The following is a 13,292-nucleotide window of genomic DNA, read 5'->3' as shown; positions in this document are numbered from 1 at the left end:
GACACAAAGAATCCAAGATTGGCTCATTTGATATTATGCTATAGTATTTCTCCCATTGTGTTGAGTTTTAAGATTATACTATAATGTATTAAACCTGCTCTATAGGTATTCTTGTCAGAGGCTGATATAAAGCAGACAGTAAAAACATTTTGAGAATTGCAATGATGTTTGTTAAGCACTTTTAGACCCATCAGAGGGTATTTTTCTTTTCTAAATCACACAGTACAGTTGGCTGAATCAGTAAATTTAAAATGAGAAAGAAACAGATTGTGGTTTGACACAGCTGCTCTCTTCTACCTGACATATCCATGTGGGTGTGGTATCAATGGACCATCTATCAGTGATCTATCAATGACTAGATCAATAAGAAAAAATAACAGGAGATGTTAGTTCTTTAGTGAATATGTAAAACATATAGACAGACAAAAAATTTGTCAAAATATATGTCTGACCCTGAGTTATAGAAAGACATATATTTAAAAGACTGAATAATTTCCAACTCAATTGTTTGTTTGTTCGTTATGTTAGTTGTTTCAGTCTTATGTCACCTGAATTATTTTTAATGTGAAGGCTTCCGAAATCATGCAGCTATAGTCAATTAGTAATTTGAATGTTATCTTTTATTCATTTGGAGAGGAAACTTCAGTAACAGTTAAATCAACCAGGACCTACAAAATTCTCTGGAGTCTAGCAAAGCTAAAACATATTTTTTTTTTGTAGAGCAGCAAGATAGCAGCTGCTAAATTGCAGTTCTGATACTGTCCTTTACACTTGCTAACACTTTCTATGTGCTGAAATTAATTAGTGATGTTGTAATTCCAAGAATCTACTGAAAGTACTTTCACAGTGAAAAATGATATGCAAAGTTACAGTTCACTTGCTCTGCAGTGGAGTTGCTGATAGAAAAGAATTATATCAGTTATTATATAGCTCATCTAAATTAATTATTAGGTGTGGTTATTCACATTTTGTAGAATAAAAGGCAATGTCAGGATTATTAAATATTTTGCCCAAAAATGCAATGTGCAAGACAAAGGAGTTTACCCTCCTTACTACAAAAATAGAGGCTCCTTTCCTAAATTTAAGGAACCTAGGCAGAACGTAAAACCCCACCAAAACGTAATTTTTGCTCAAATATTCAGTCATATATCATGCATTGTCAAGGTTGATGAAATGATCATTTTGAGTAACTGCAGATGGTGAGAGCCAAATGTTATTTGTGTTATATCCAGATTTCCATTATTGGGAGGTGTATTATTGGAGAGTAAATTACAATAGCCACTCTTTTAAGGACATGCGCTGCATTAATACTTTATACATAGTAAATCATGTAGACCTCACAAAAAATTTGGAGGTTTATAATTCTCTCCATTTATACATGAAAAGGTTAAAATTTGAAGTGTTTGAATGACTAGGTCAATCATACTAGTAATAAGTGATAGAATGGAGGTTAGAACCTACCTATATCTAACTTCAAAACTTGGACTTCTAATTAATATGTATCCTGCTATTGTGTTTTTAAATAACTATTCTTTTTTTTTTCTTTTTTCTCTTGTCTTTTCTTTTTGCAGCAATGTTAAGATAGTCACTAGTTCAACACATCCTGATAATGTATTTAATGTCATTTATTTTCACCAGCACGTCACTAAAGAAAATGTATCAGGACTACAAACAAAAGACATAATAAGTCCAGGTGATTATAAAATAGAAAGTTCAATCACCCTGAACAACAACAACAACAATTCAATAAATAAATAATGCTTGAAAAAACCAGTAATTATGATGATTTTATTTCTATTGCTTTCTCAGTTTAATATGTGGATACAGAGACTTAAAATTGGCGTAGATTAAAAATGTGGATATGTTTAACCGAAACCAATTCAAATAAGTTTGTAACAATTACTTCTGAGCATTACTGGTACCAAGTCCAATCTTGTACAGCTTGCCACACAATAGGCTAATTAGTCAAGAGATGAGTTATTGGGTAAAGAATAGTGACTTTATTCTGAAGGCCACCAGACTGAGAAGATGGTGGACTAGGGTCCCAAAGAACCATCTGACTCAAGTTGGAATTCAAGCTTCTTTTATACTAAAAGGGGAAGGGGTATGGTTGGTTATTGAAAACTACTAGGTGTCAGGATCCTTTATTCTTGCATCTGTCCACATAGGTCAGGTTATGATGTTCCTGCAAACCTCCAACAAAACAATGTTCTCTGTTCTGCAACTTTTCATCTCTATATGAATAGGAAAGTGATATATCTTTAAAGATCAGAGCCTTGAGAATGGGTTATCCAGTATATTTCAGGCTATAGGCAGCATTCTTAAGTTGTAGTCAGAGCCATAGAATACAAAGGTTAAATAATAGAAACAGATCCAATATGGAGTCAGATTTATTCTTTCCTATTACATTAAGACATTAATTTTTAAAACATTTTGAAATATTGCCTAGGTAATTTTTGTATTACCTCTCCACTGTGAACTTCTGATTTATATTCTTAATGTTTTAAAGCTTGTACTCCTGTTCCTCAACCAGTCATTGATCCATATTTTAATATATAGTTAGTTTCTTAAATTATTTGTGACTCCAAAACTGATTTATTTATTTATATATTTTCGAAAACTGATTTAATTGGTTTACAAATATGCTTCTTTACCTGCTACAAACACTATAATCCTCAGGATCCTGTACCATTTCTTTTCACTTCTTCATGTTTTGTGTTGATAAACCCGGATGGTGGAAAGGATTTGTCTGTATGATAGATGGCTTAACATTTGAAACAGATATCATCAATAATAAACAAGTCATAGAGATTCCCTCTATCTTGGCAACTGATGTGAATTCTAGTATCCATCTTGTAAGCATTCTTCAGTCTCATGGTTTTGATAATTTGTTAAGTAGTATCCCATATATAGGAGGAAAAAAACACCACAGTATAGCAAATTGGTTCACACACTTGCTTCTTTATTAAAAATCAAAAGAAAACAAAGCAAGATAAATCTTTGAGGAAAGGAAAAAATACAGATATATGAGAAAATACATAGCTATTTCTTGGAAGCCATGTGGTCATTCTTTACCTGTCTCTCTTGCTTCTGCACATTAGTCTAGAAGTTCTTTGAAACAAGGAACCATGACCAATTCCTTTCCTCCTCCTTCTTCATCTTAGTGCTCTGTATATTTTGTATCAATGATACTTCTAAATAAACATTTGTTGACAAAATGAACAAGGATTAGCATATTGAAGCAAGTTTATCAGAATGAGATGTATATTTTAAATTAAAAGTTTCCTTAGATCCTATCTAGCCTAGGAAAAGAAATGAATGTTTTTAGGTCTAGCAAATTTAAGCAATTTGCAGTGAGTACTAGAAGCAGCATTTGGAAACCTTGTAAAACTATCTCTGACCTTGAAGTAAAAATTTTCTGAAGTTTGTCTGAACTTCTACATTTGTGAGCTCTGACACTTCAAATTCTGAGGCCATCAGAGTTAAAAGAGTCATCCTGTTTCATAAGCAGTTGGAAACAGTCTTTTTGTAGAAATTCTGTTCCTCTAATTACCTAAATAATATCATTTATTTTATTATACAACATTATTTTCCCCATATTAATGAAATAAAATGAATTAATTTGAAATTTTTTCTCCTCTGGACGAGTGCTTCACATTTTCATTTTGAATTCTTATCATTTAGTCCTGAAGAAATATAGGGATCAAAATTAAAAGGAGTTTTAATTTACAAGAAAAAGTAATGTGGACCCACAATAAAATATAAGATGTAAGAATAAGGTGGAGATACTTTATTTGGCAAAGAAATATTGATGAGATAATTACACCCTGAATATAAGAGGCTATAGTAGCATAAATATCCAGTTTTATCCTTTCGAATGTACAGAGATATTGGACACAGTGGGTTTAAAACTAAAATGAAAAACATTTCCCTTTTTTAGTAACCACACTTAGAGAATGATACTGCTAATGACGTTTGCTGTGTTCGGTCGCTCAGTCATGTCCAACTCTGTGAGGCCCTATAGACTGTAGCCTGCCAGACTCCTCTGCCCATGGAATTTTCCAGACAAGAATACTGGAGTGGTGTGCCCCTTCCTACTCCTACTCCAGGGGATCTGCCCAACCCAGGGATCGAACCCACATCCCTTGTGTCTCCTGCATTGGCTGGTGTATTCTTTACCATAGTACCACCTGGGAAGCCCCCTACTGACTTGGGACTATGTTAAAAATGATGTAACAGTGAAAGTTTTGTATCACTTGTTTTAAATGCTTCCTATTTAGATAATTAATCTTCAAAGAATTTTCACTGTGAATAATTGCCTAACAAATATTTGAAACTTCAAGCACCAGGTCTTTTCTAACCCACCCATCACTTTGCTTTGTAAAATGGGACTTAAAAATCCAAGTAGGATTATATTGTCTCCCATTCTTATTACTAAGATTTTAAGATTGTTATTAAAATTTTCTGAGTGTAGGTCATTTTTACCACCAAGTAGATATCACTTGTGGCTTCCCTGGGGATTCAGACAGTGAAGAGCTTGCCCGCAGTGTTGGAGACCCAGGTTCAATTCCTGGGTTGGAAAGATGCTCTGGAGAAGAGAACGGCTACTCACTCCAGTATTCTTGCCTGGAGAATCCCATGGACAGAGAAGCCTGGCGAGCTACAGTTCATGGGGTCGCAAAGAGCTGAACACAACTGAGGGACTCACACAGCTACTAGACATCATTTAGATCTAGTGTGTGTGGCGGGGTGGAAAGGTGGAGGGCAGTCAGAAAATCCTTCTACCTGTTATAGCAAAGTAAGAAGCAATAAGCAGACTTCTGCAAATCAAATCTTAGAGAATAATAAAAGTGTGTCAGAATGCATCCAGACTCAGCTGCAAGCCTGGCTATTAGAGAAAATGGTTGGCAATCACAGTACCCAAATGTAGTTGACCAACCTCTGAGCCAAATTGCCTCCTAGGTCACTATCCAGATCATTGAGCCATGGCATCAGCATTGTTCTGCCTGCTTCTGGATGTCTCATCACGTGGGCAGAAGAGACCCTACTCTCTAAGGGGCTAGAGCCCAAAGTGTCTAAATCAGATAAAGTCTGATCAATAACTTATTCTATCTTAGAATTTAAAAAATCATAACATACATTTTGGGCTCTATGAAACTTCATTTTACTTTAATCCCAAGCACTCTCCTTTTGATATTTAAGTGTTTGCTTCCATCATTTTAAGAGAATTCAGTGACCATGCATAATAATAAGAAAAAAGCTGCTTGTCTTTCATAAAGCAGTAGCACCTCCAAGGCTTCACAATATTTGCTTTATAAACTACCCTCAGCCTGTCACTTACAATTTCCGTTTTCATTATAAATAAGCGGCAAAATGTGCAGACTGTCTGTGTTGCAGTAAAACACAGCTGTTTCCATTTACTCTCCCATCAGTTTTATTTTCACATCATTCTGCGGTGGAATTGAATTGAATCATTTCATCTCTAGTACAAGGAGTGTTGTGCAGCTTAGTTGCAGGCAGCCCTTAGTCCTTAATTTCACTCCTTTTCTGTTTCCCAGTAGCCTAGAATTGGGACTTCCATTTCCAACTATGGCATTTATTGTATGGAATTTGGTGATCTTGGATACAAATAAACACCTGACCCTACCTCACTCTCACACACAATTAATAACCTTTGCTGAACTTCAAGTATCAATGCAATAAAGTGAAAGTGTTAGTCGCTCAGTCATGTCCAACTCTTTGTGACCCCATGAACTGTAGCCCACCAGGCTCCTCTGTCCATGGAATTCTCCAGGCAAGAATACTGGAGTGGGTAGCCATTCTTTTCTCCAGGGGATCTTCCCAACCCAGGGATAGAACCTGTGTCTCCTGCATTGTAAGCAGATTCTTTACTATCTGAGCCACTAAGGAAGCCCATATCAATGCAATAAGTTACTTTCAATTCTAAATAATTGTAGGAAAAAAGTGTATGTTTTCAAGACTAGGGAAAAATGTGACTTGTATATGAATTACACAAGTTAGGAAAGAAAGATTAAATATGAATTATGTGCACATCATAATAGATGAAGATATGACTTATTATCTAAAAATAACTTATATTCATAGTGTATATTCTTCAAGTATTGACAACATATCACTCAATTTTAAAAATCACTGTATTAATTTAGGCAGGCAATTATTTTTTTAAGCTTATTTCATATTAATTAACAGTTTTGTGATAGTTTCAAGTGAACAGCAAAGGAACTCAGCCCTTTGTATACACACATCCATTCTCCTCCAAGCTCCCCTCTCATCAGGCTAGGCAGACAATTATTATTAACACCTTTCTATATTTTTTAAACATCCTTTTGTAAATGATGAAAAGTGGGAGTTGTAAAAATGACTAAGATCCTCTTGGTGAAGGACAGGGAAGCCTGGCATGCTTGGGGTTGCAAAGAGTCAGACATGACTGAGCAACTGAAAAACAAGAAGAAAGGTCACCTTGAAGTTATATAGTCCAGTGTCTGGAACATTGAACACAATCTTTTGGATGAATGAATGGATAAGGACATCGATCAGTAAATCTTGGAGTCGGAATTCCAATCCAAACGCAGTGCTTCTTTTCTGAAGAGCACATTCCCTTGCTCTTGTTTACACTGCCAGGTTTTAGAGTTAGTTTCTGACCTATACAAAGTCAGTTATGTTCTGTGATCTTCATTTATGTCCTATGCTCTTTCTTTGCCTGATACCTGTATTCACACTGACAGTATGAAGTGCTCTAGCATCCTCAGGTAAGCTGCTCAACAGGTATGGGTCCTGTCACTTATTTCTGATGGATGACCTCCATGTTACACTTGCCAGAAAGATACTAAGTGACATAGTCTCCCAAAGGTTGGCAGATAGTTACAAAGTAAGGCTCTGTGACACATGAGTCCCCCTCTTAGGGAATGAAAATTGAGTGTGAACTCGGTACAGTAAGATTGCCTTGGTTTGCATATTGAACACTTGGCTAGTGAGGACTTTGATTTTATTGATACTGCACTTTGGATTATTAAACATTGCTGTGATAGGGACATTTTACCATTTCTGCTCAGTCCCACTTAGGCAAAGATCTTTTGCTTGGGCAATCTTCTATGCAGAAACCATTGCTTTTATTTCCCTCTGCTTCCTTTTTCCCTTTCCTCCCTTGCTTCTCGAGATTTATTGAACTCTTTACAAAATTTTGTTGGAGTAACACATAAAGGTAAATGAACAGAAGACCAATTGCCCACTGACACTGGCATACACATAATAATCAATAGAAAATGCAGAACCCAGTTTTGAGGTTAGAGATTGCAAAGGCTTTCTAAACCTTGAAAGAAGATTTATGTCTGAGATCTTTTTCAGAGAAAGCCAAAATCCCTTTATTCCTACTGATAAATGGACTGAAAGATACTTTCTAATATAGCAAATGAAAAAAAAAAAAAGAATTTGTTCTGATAGTTTGACATCCTTATCTTCTGAAGCTAGTTATAACTACTGTTTTACAGGACTGTTTTTTAATAGACTGTATTTAGAGCAGTGTTAGGTCCAGAGTCAAGTTGAGTAGAAAGTACAGGGGGTTTCTGTTTATCACTGTCCCCTTCCACTCAGCCTCTATTGTCAACCTCTATCCTGCATGCCTCTATCTTTGCAGCCTCTATCCTGCATCAGCGTGCTACATTTGTTGCAATCAATGAAACTTCATTGACCCATCAATATCACTCAAAAGTCCATAGCTTACATCAAGGTTCACTTCTGGTATTGTGCATTCCATGCGTTTTGAAACATGCGCCACCATTACAATGCCACACAGAATAGTTTCACTGCCCTACAACTCCTCTGCGTCCTGCCTGCTCCTCCCTCCTTCCCCCGTAACCACTGGCGACCACTGATCTTTTGCGGTCTCCATAGTCTCGCCTTTTCTCGAGTATCAGATAGCTGGACCCACACAGTGTACAGTATTTTTCAGATTGGCTTTTTTCACTTAGCGATGTACATTGAAAGCTCCTCATGTCTTTGTATGGCTTGACAGCTCACTGCTTTTTTCCATGAATAATAATATTTCATTGTCTGGATGTACCATGGTTTATTTATCCATTTACCCACTGAAGGATATCCTGGTGGATTCTGAGTTTTGGCAGTTATGTGTTAAGGTGCTATAAACAGTTACGTGTAGAGTTTTTCATGGTTATGTTTTCAGCTCATTAGGAAAATACCAAGGAGTTTGATTGCTAGATTTCTTGTTAAGAGAATGTTTAGTTTTGTAGTGAACTGCCAAGCTGTTTTCCAAAACAGCTGTACTATTTTGTGTTATGACCAGCAATGGATGAACGTCTGTTGCTTCACATCCTCATCCCCATTGAATATTAGTGTTTTGCTTTTTGGTCATCCAACTGGGTATGTATCTCATTATTGTTTTGGTTTTTTGTTGTTGTTTTTAAAATGTATTTGTTTTTGGCTGAACTGGATCTTCATTTCTTTGTGTGGGCTTTCTCTAGTTGCAGCGAGTGGGGCCACTTTGTTGTGGTGTGAGGACTTCTCACTGCGGTGCTTTTCCTTGTCTGGGAGCACAGGCTCTCGAGCTCGGGCTTCAGTATTTACAGCTCATGGGCTCGGTAGTTATGATGCATAGGCTTAGCTGCTCTGCGACATGTGGAATTTTCCCTTATGAAAGATTGAACCTGTCCCTGCACTGGCAGGTGGATTCTTACCCACTGTGCTACCAGGGAAGTCTTTGAAACTGAAAATTCAAGTCGCTCAATCATGTCTGACTCTTTGTGACCTCATGGACTATAGCCTGCCAAGCTCCTTTGTATATGGAATTCTCCAGGCCAGAATACTGGGGTGGATAGTCATTCCCTTCTCCAGGGGATCTTCCCAACCCAAGGAATGAACCCAGGTCTTCTGCATTGCAGGTATATTCTGTACTATCTGAGCCACCAGGGAAACACAAGAATACTAGAGTGGACACCCTACCCCTTCTCCAGTGGATCTTCCCAACCCAGTGATCGAAATGGGGTCTCCTGCTTTGCAGGCAGGTTCTTTACCAGCTGAGCTACCAGGGAAGCCCAGGGAAGTCCCTATTGTTATTTTACTTTTCAGTTCCTTAATGAGGTATGGCATGGGATCTCTTTTCATATACTTATTTGTCATCAGGATATCTTCTTTGAAGAGAAGTCTATTCAGACGTTTGACCTTTTCTTCTATTAAATTGCTATTTTCTTATTGTTAAGAGTTCTTTATATATTTTAGATAGCAGTCCTTTATTAGATATGGCTCTTGTAAGTATTTTCTCCCAGCCTGGTTTGTCTTATTTTCTTAACAGTGTCTTTTGCAGAGTAGAAATTCTTAATCTTAATGAAGCCCATCTTATCAATTATTTATTTCACAGATTACCTTTAGTTCAGTATCTAAAAATTCATTGCCAAACTTAAGGTCATCTACATTTACTCATGTTATCTTCTAGAAGTCTTATAGCTTTGCTTTTTGCATTTAGATGTATGATCCATTTTGAGTTAATTTTATAAGATACAAATTCTGTTTCCAAATTAATTTTTTTTTTCAGGTGGGTGCCCAGCTGTTCTAGCACCGTTTATTGAAAGACTATCTTTTCTACATCGTAGAGCCTTTGCTCCTTTGTTAATGATCAGTTGACTATATTTTGTGGGTTTGTTAGGTGGTTAGAATAGGAAAAAAGAGTCCATAATGGCAGGGGCTAAAAGACAAGGAAGGGGAAAAGCCTGTGAAAATTGAACAAAGAAAGATCTGAGGACTGTTGTGAGGACCTCAGGTAGAACAAACAGCACTCCTGGCTAGCCCAATTTACATAGGGCAGGCCCAGGGGGAAGAAAAAAACATATAAAAAGAGGAGCCAAAGGGCTGGGTTTGGGGGGGGTCGCTCTCTCTCTCCCACGCACGCACACTCTCTCTCCCTTTCTCTCTCTCGTCTCTTCACGTCTTTTGGGTCGGCTTGCCTCACACCTCAAGGATGTATTTTCTTTTATTTTCTAAATAAAATTGAGCTGTAACACAGAGCTGTAACACTGTCCGAGAGCTTTGACATGCCAAGGGTTTTAACATCCGTCGCTTCAAATTTTTGTTGTGAGGAGACAGAACTGAGGAAGTTACACGCTCCGCTGACAGGTTGATTGCTGGCTTTATTATTATTATTATTATTTGGTTTTGGGTGTATTGAGTCTTGGTTGCTTTCTGGGTTTTTCTCTGTGGTGAGCAGGGCCTCTTCTTTAGTTGCAGTGCATGGGCTTCTCGTTGGAGCTGATCTCTTGTTTTGGCATGGGTTCTAGGGCTTCAGTAGTCGTGGCAACTGGGCTCTGTGGTTTTGGCTCCCTGAGCTCTAGAGGACATACTTAGTATTTGTGCTTCAAGGGTTTCCTTGCTCTGCAGCCTGTGGGATCTTCCAAGACCAGGGTTTGAACCTATGTCTCCTGCCTTGGCAGGTGGATTATTTACCACTGAGTCATCAAGGAAGCTCTGATTTGTGGCTCTTAATCCTATTCTATTAATCTTTTTATGGGTTTTATGGGTGGCTCAGGTGATAAAGAATCTGCCTGCAATGCAGGAATCCTGGATTTGATCCCTGAGTTGGGAATATCCCCTGGAAAAGGGAAGGGCAACCCTCTCCAATATTCTTGCCTGGAGAATCCCATGGATATAGGTACAGCCCAGGGGGTCACAAAGAGTCATACATGACTGAGTGACATGGCATTAATCCTTTTACAGTAACTTATGCTTATCTCATGCAATGCTAATATTAATAGCAAAAATATAAGATAGCCTTTATTGCACTAATTATGTAGATGACAAAACTTATGTTTTTAGGGATAGTTATTTTGCCCAGTGTCTGGCTAAACTCTGTTCTAATTCATTTCTGTGTTGCTCCGTGGTTTCTACTCATTCCACTAAATCAGGTATAACTGTTATACAATGGAGTTTGAATAGAGTACACACAAAAGAATGACTAGAATGAGCTCAACATTATTTAATACCAAGTGCAATTGTTCATTTTTCCTTTCATTTATGCTCCTATTTTAAAATTTTATCTGGGTCTGGATCAATCCAAAAGAAGGTTATGAATGTTAATGCATAACCTAAGTATTTAAATCATGAAAGTGGCCACACCTGAGATTACTCTCTATTTAGGGTAAAAATCATGTGGATAACATAACTTGTTTGCACTTTAGCACGTTTTCCCAGCCCCATTCTTATACAAAAGCCCAAATAAAGAAGATACAAATACTCTTAAGAAATCTCAAAAAGTATAAAACCACTTATTTGCTTTTATAAAGCTCTTTAAAAGCCACAGCTTCACGGTAGGAAAATAAGTTAGTTAAAAGGTACCCAATTTGCAAAAAGGCATTGCATTGCATGTGGTTTTACTTTTGATCTATTTTTAAGGTATTCAGTGTACATGCCTTCACTGGGGATGTTGCATGACAGATGACTCTGTCACTAAGAAGAAAGATAATCATGTTTTTTAAAATTATCCTAAGAGAAATCAGAACACTCTTTGCAAGGAAAGGGAATCTATCTGAAATAAGATCTAGTAGAGACCTATTAATATTTTTTGAGATAAATCCTTTATTTCCTTATCCTAATTACACAGCAAAAGAGTTTTAAAGGACATGCTATTTATTTGCAAATAGTATTTTCCCCAATGTGATGGGAGTAATCGGAACAGGAAAAAAATGATGTTAATAGCTTAGAAAGAATGTCAAATTGTAAGATGGCTTTATTATTCACACTCTGTCTTATGTGAATTGGAAACTATAATGATTGCGGGGAAATTAAAACATTTAATAATTATTTAATTGAGCATTTAACATTTTTTTCTTCCTTCAGCAGATACCAAATTAGCTTCTCTTTTGTGCTATTCACAGGTCTATTTCAGCATATTCAGAACATTGCAAGTGAACCAAGGAATAAATACATCAAAATAAAAGTGATTGTTGACTATTGAACTTGCATAGAATATTAATGACTCAATTGAATTCCTTTGATTTCTTCAAATTTTATTCTCCTTAAGCATGATTGTAGTTTGAAAAATGATTGTAAAATTGTGTACTAAAATTTAGAGGTGATTTTCTCAAGTGTTTCCCATGTTATATTTATTTCCCCCTGATATAAATGGATACTTTTCCTTCAATGTCCATATTGAAAATTCTATTTGGAATTTAAAACAATTTTGATGACTCACTTTAAAATAAGTAAGAATTCATTAAAAAAATCCTTTTTTTTCTTACATCCTCCTTGTTAATGTATAGGGGACAATTCCCAATGAGAATTTTTCTCTTTCAAAATATATAGTATTCTTCCTCATTAAAATGTTTGTTAAGCAAAATAGTGATAATAATAATAATTTGGGAACAGGTTACTTTGTTTTTAACCTTTTGCTAAGCCCCTTTACGTGGATTGCTTTCTTCATTGTTGTACAATTATCTGTCATCTTACCAAGAATATATTTATGTCAATGACTGCATAATGATACAGTAGTAGCTACAAATTTTTGTTAGAATCCACTTAATTAAATACACACTAGATTTTCCCCCTAAATACATTTCTTTTAAAGACTTAAAATAGATGGGTAAAATTAAAAATTCAATGATGTTGCAAAAGACTACATAGAACATTTGTGGGTAAATAATGAACTTGTAGTAGGATAGATTCTAGGCAAGGTGAGTATCTTGGATTACCCAATGCAGGCAGTGAGAACTGGCTGGATTTTGAAATATATATACATTTGTTTTGTGATGATAAATTATCTGTGAGGATGTTTCTGGAAGAGATTAATATTTGAATTGGTAGACTGATTAGAAGAGAAAAGTGGAGAAAGCATATTTGCTTTCTGTGTGAGCTAAGACGTCCGTCTTCTCCTGTCTAGAACATCGGCACCCCTGGCTCTCTGATCTACACATTTCACCTAGGTTTGCTATTGGGCTCCCTGGTGCTCAGGCTTTTGGACTCAGAATGAAATTAATTTCTCTTTCCGGTGGTTCTCTGGCCTCTACTCAGCAGATCATGTGATTTCTTGGCCTCCATAATGAATGACCTGAGATGCTCTGAAGGCATAAGTTAGTTACATGAGGAAATTATCCAAATGCCCATGGTCCCCACTCCTGCTCCATTTCTTTCTCTCTCCAGGTTCCCAGCCTGCACCTCTAGTCTTGTGGGGAAATTCTCTATGATCACTTGACCAGAGAGGAGAACACCTAGTTTACAGTTGGTCCTGAAGAATATAGGTACCACCCCAAAGTAGACAGCTGCAACGCTGCAAG

The sequence above is a fragment of the Muntiacus reevesi genome, chromosome 9 (assembly GCF_963930625.1).
Source record: "Muntiacus reevesi chromosome 9, mMunRee1.1, whole genome shotgun sequence".
In the NCBI taxonomy this organism is placed as follows: domain Eukaryota; kingdom Metazoa; phylum Chordata; class Mammalia; order Artiodactyla; family Cervidae; genus Muntiacus; species Muntiacus reevesi.
This window is presented reverse-complemented; position numbering follows the sequence as displayed.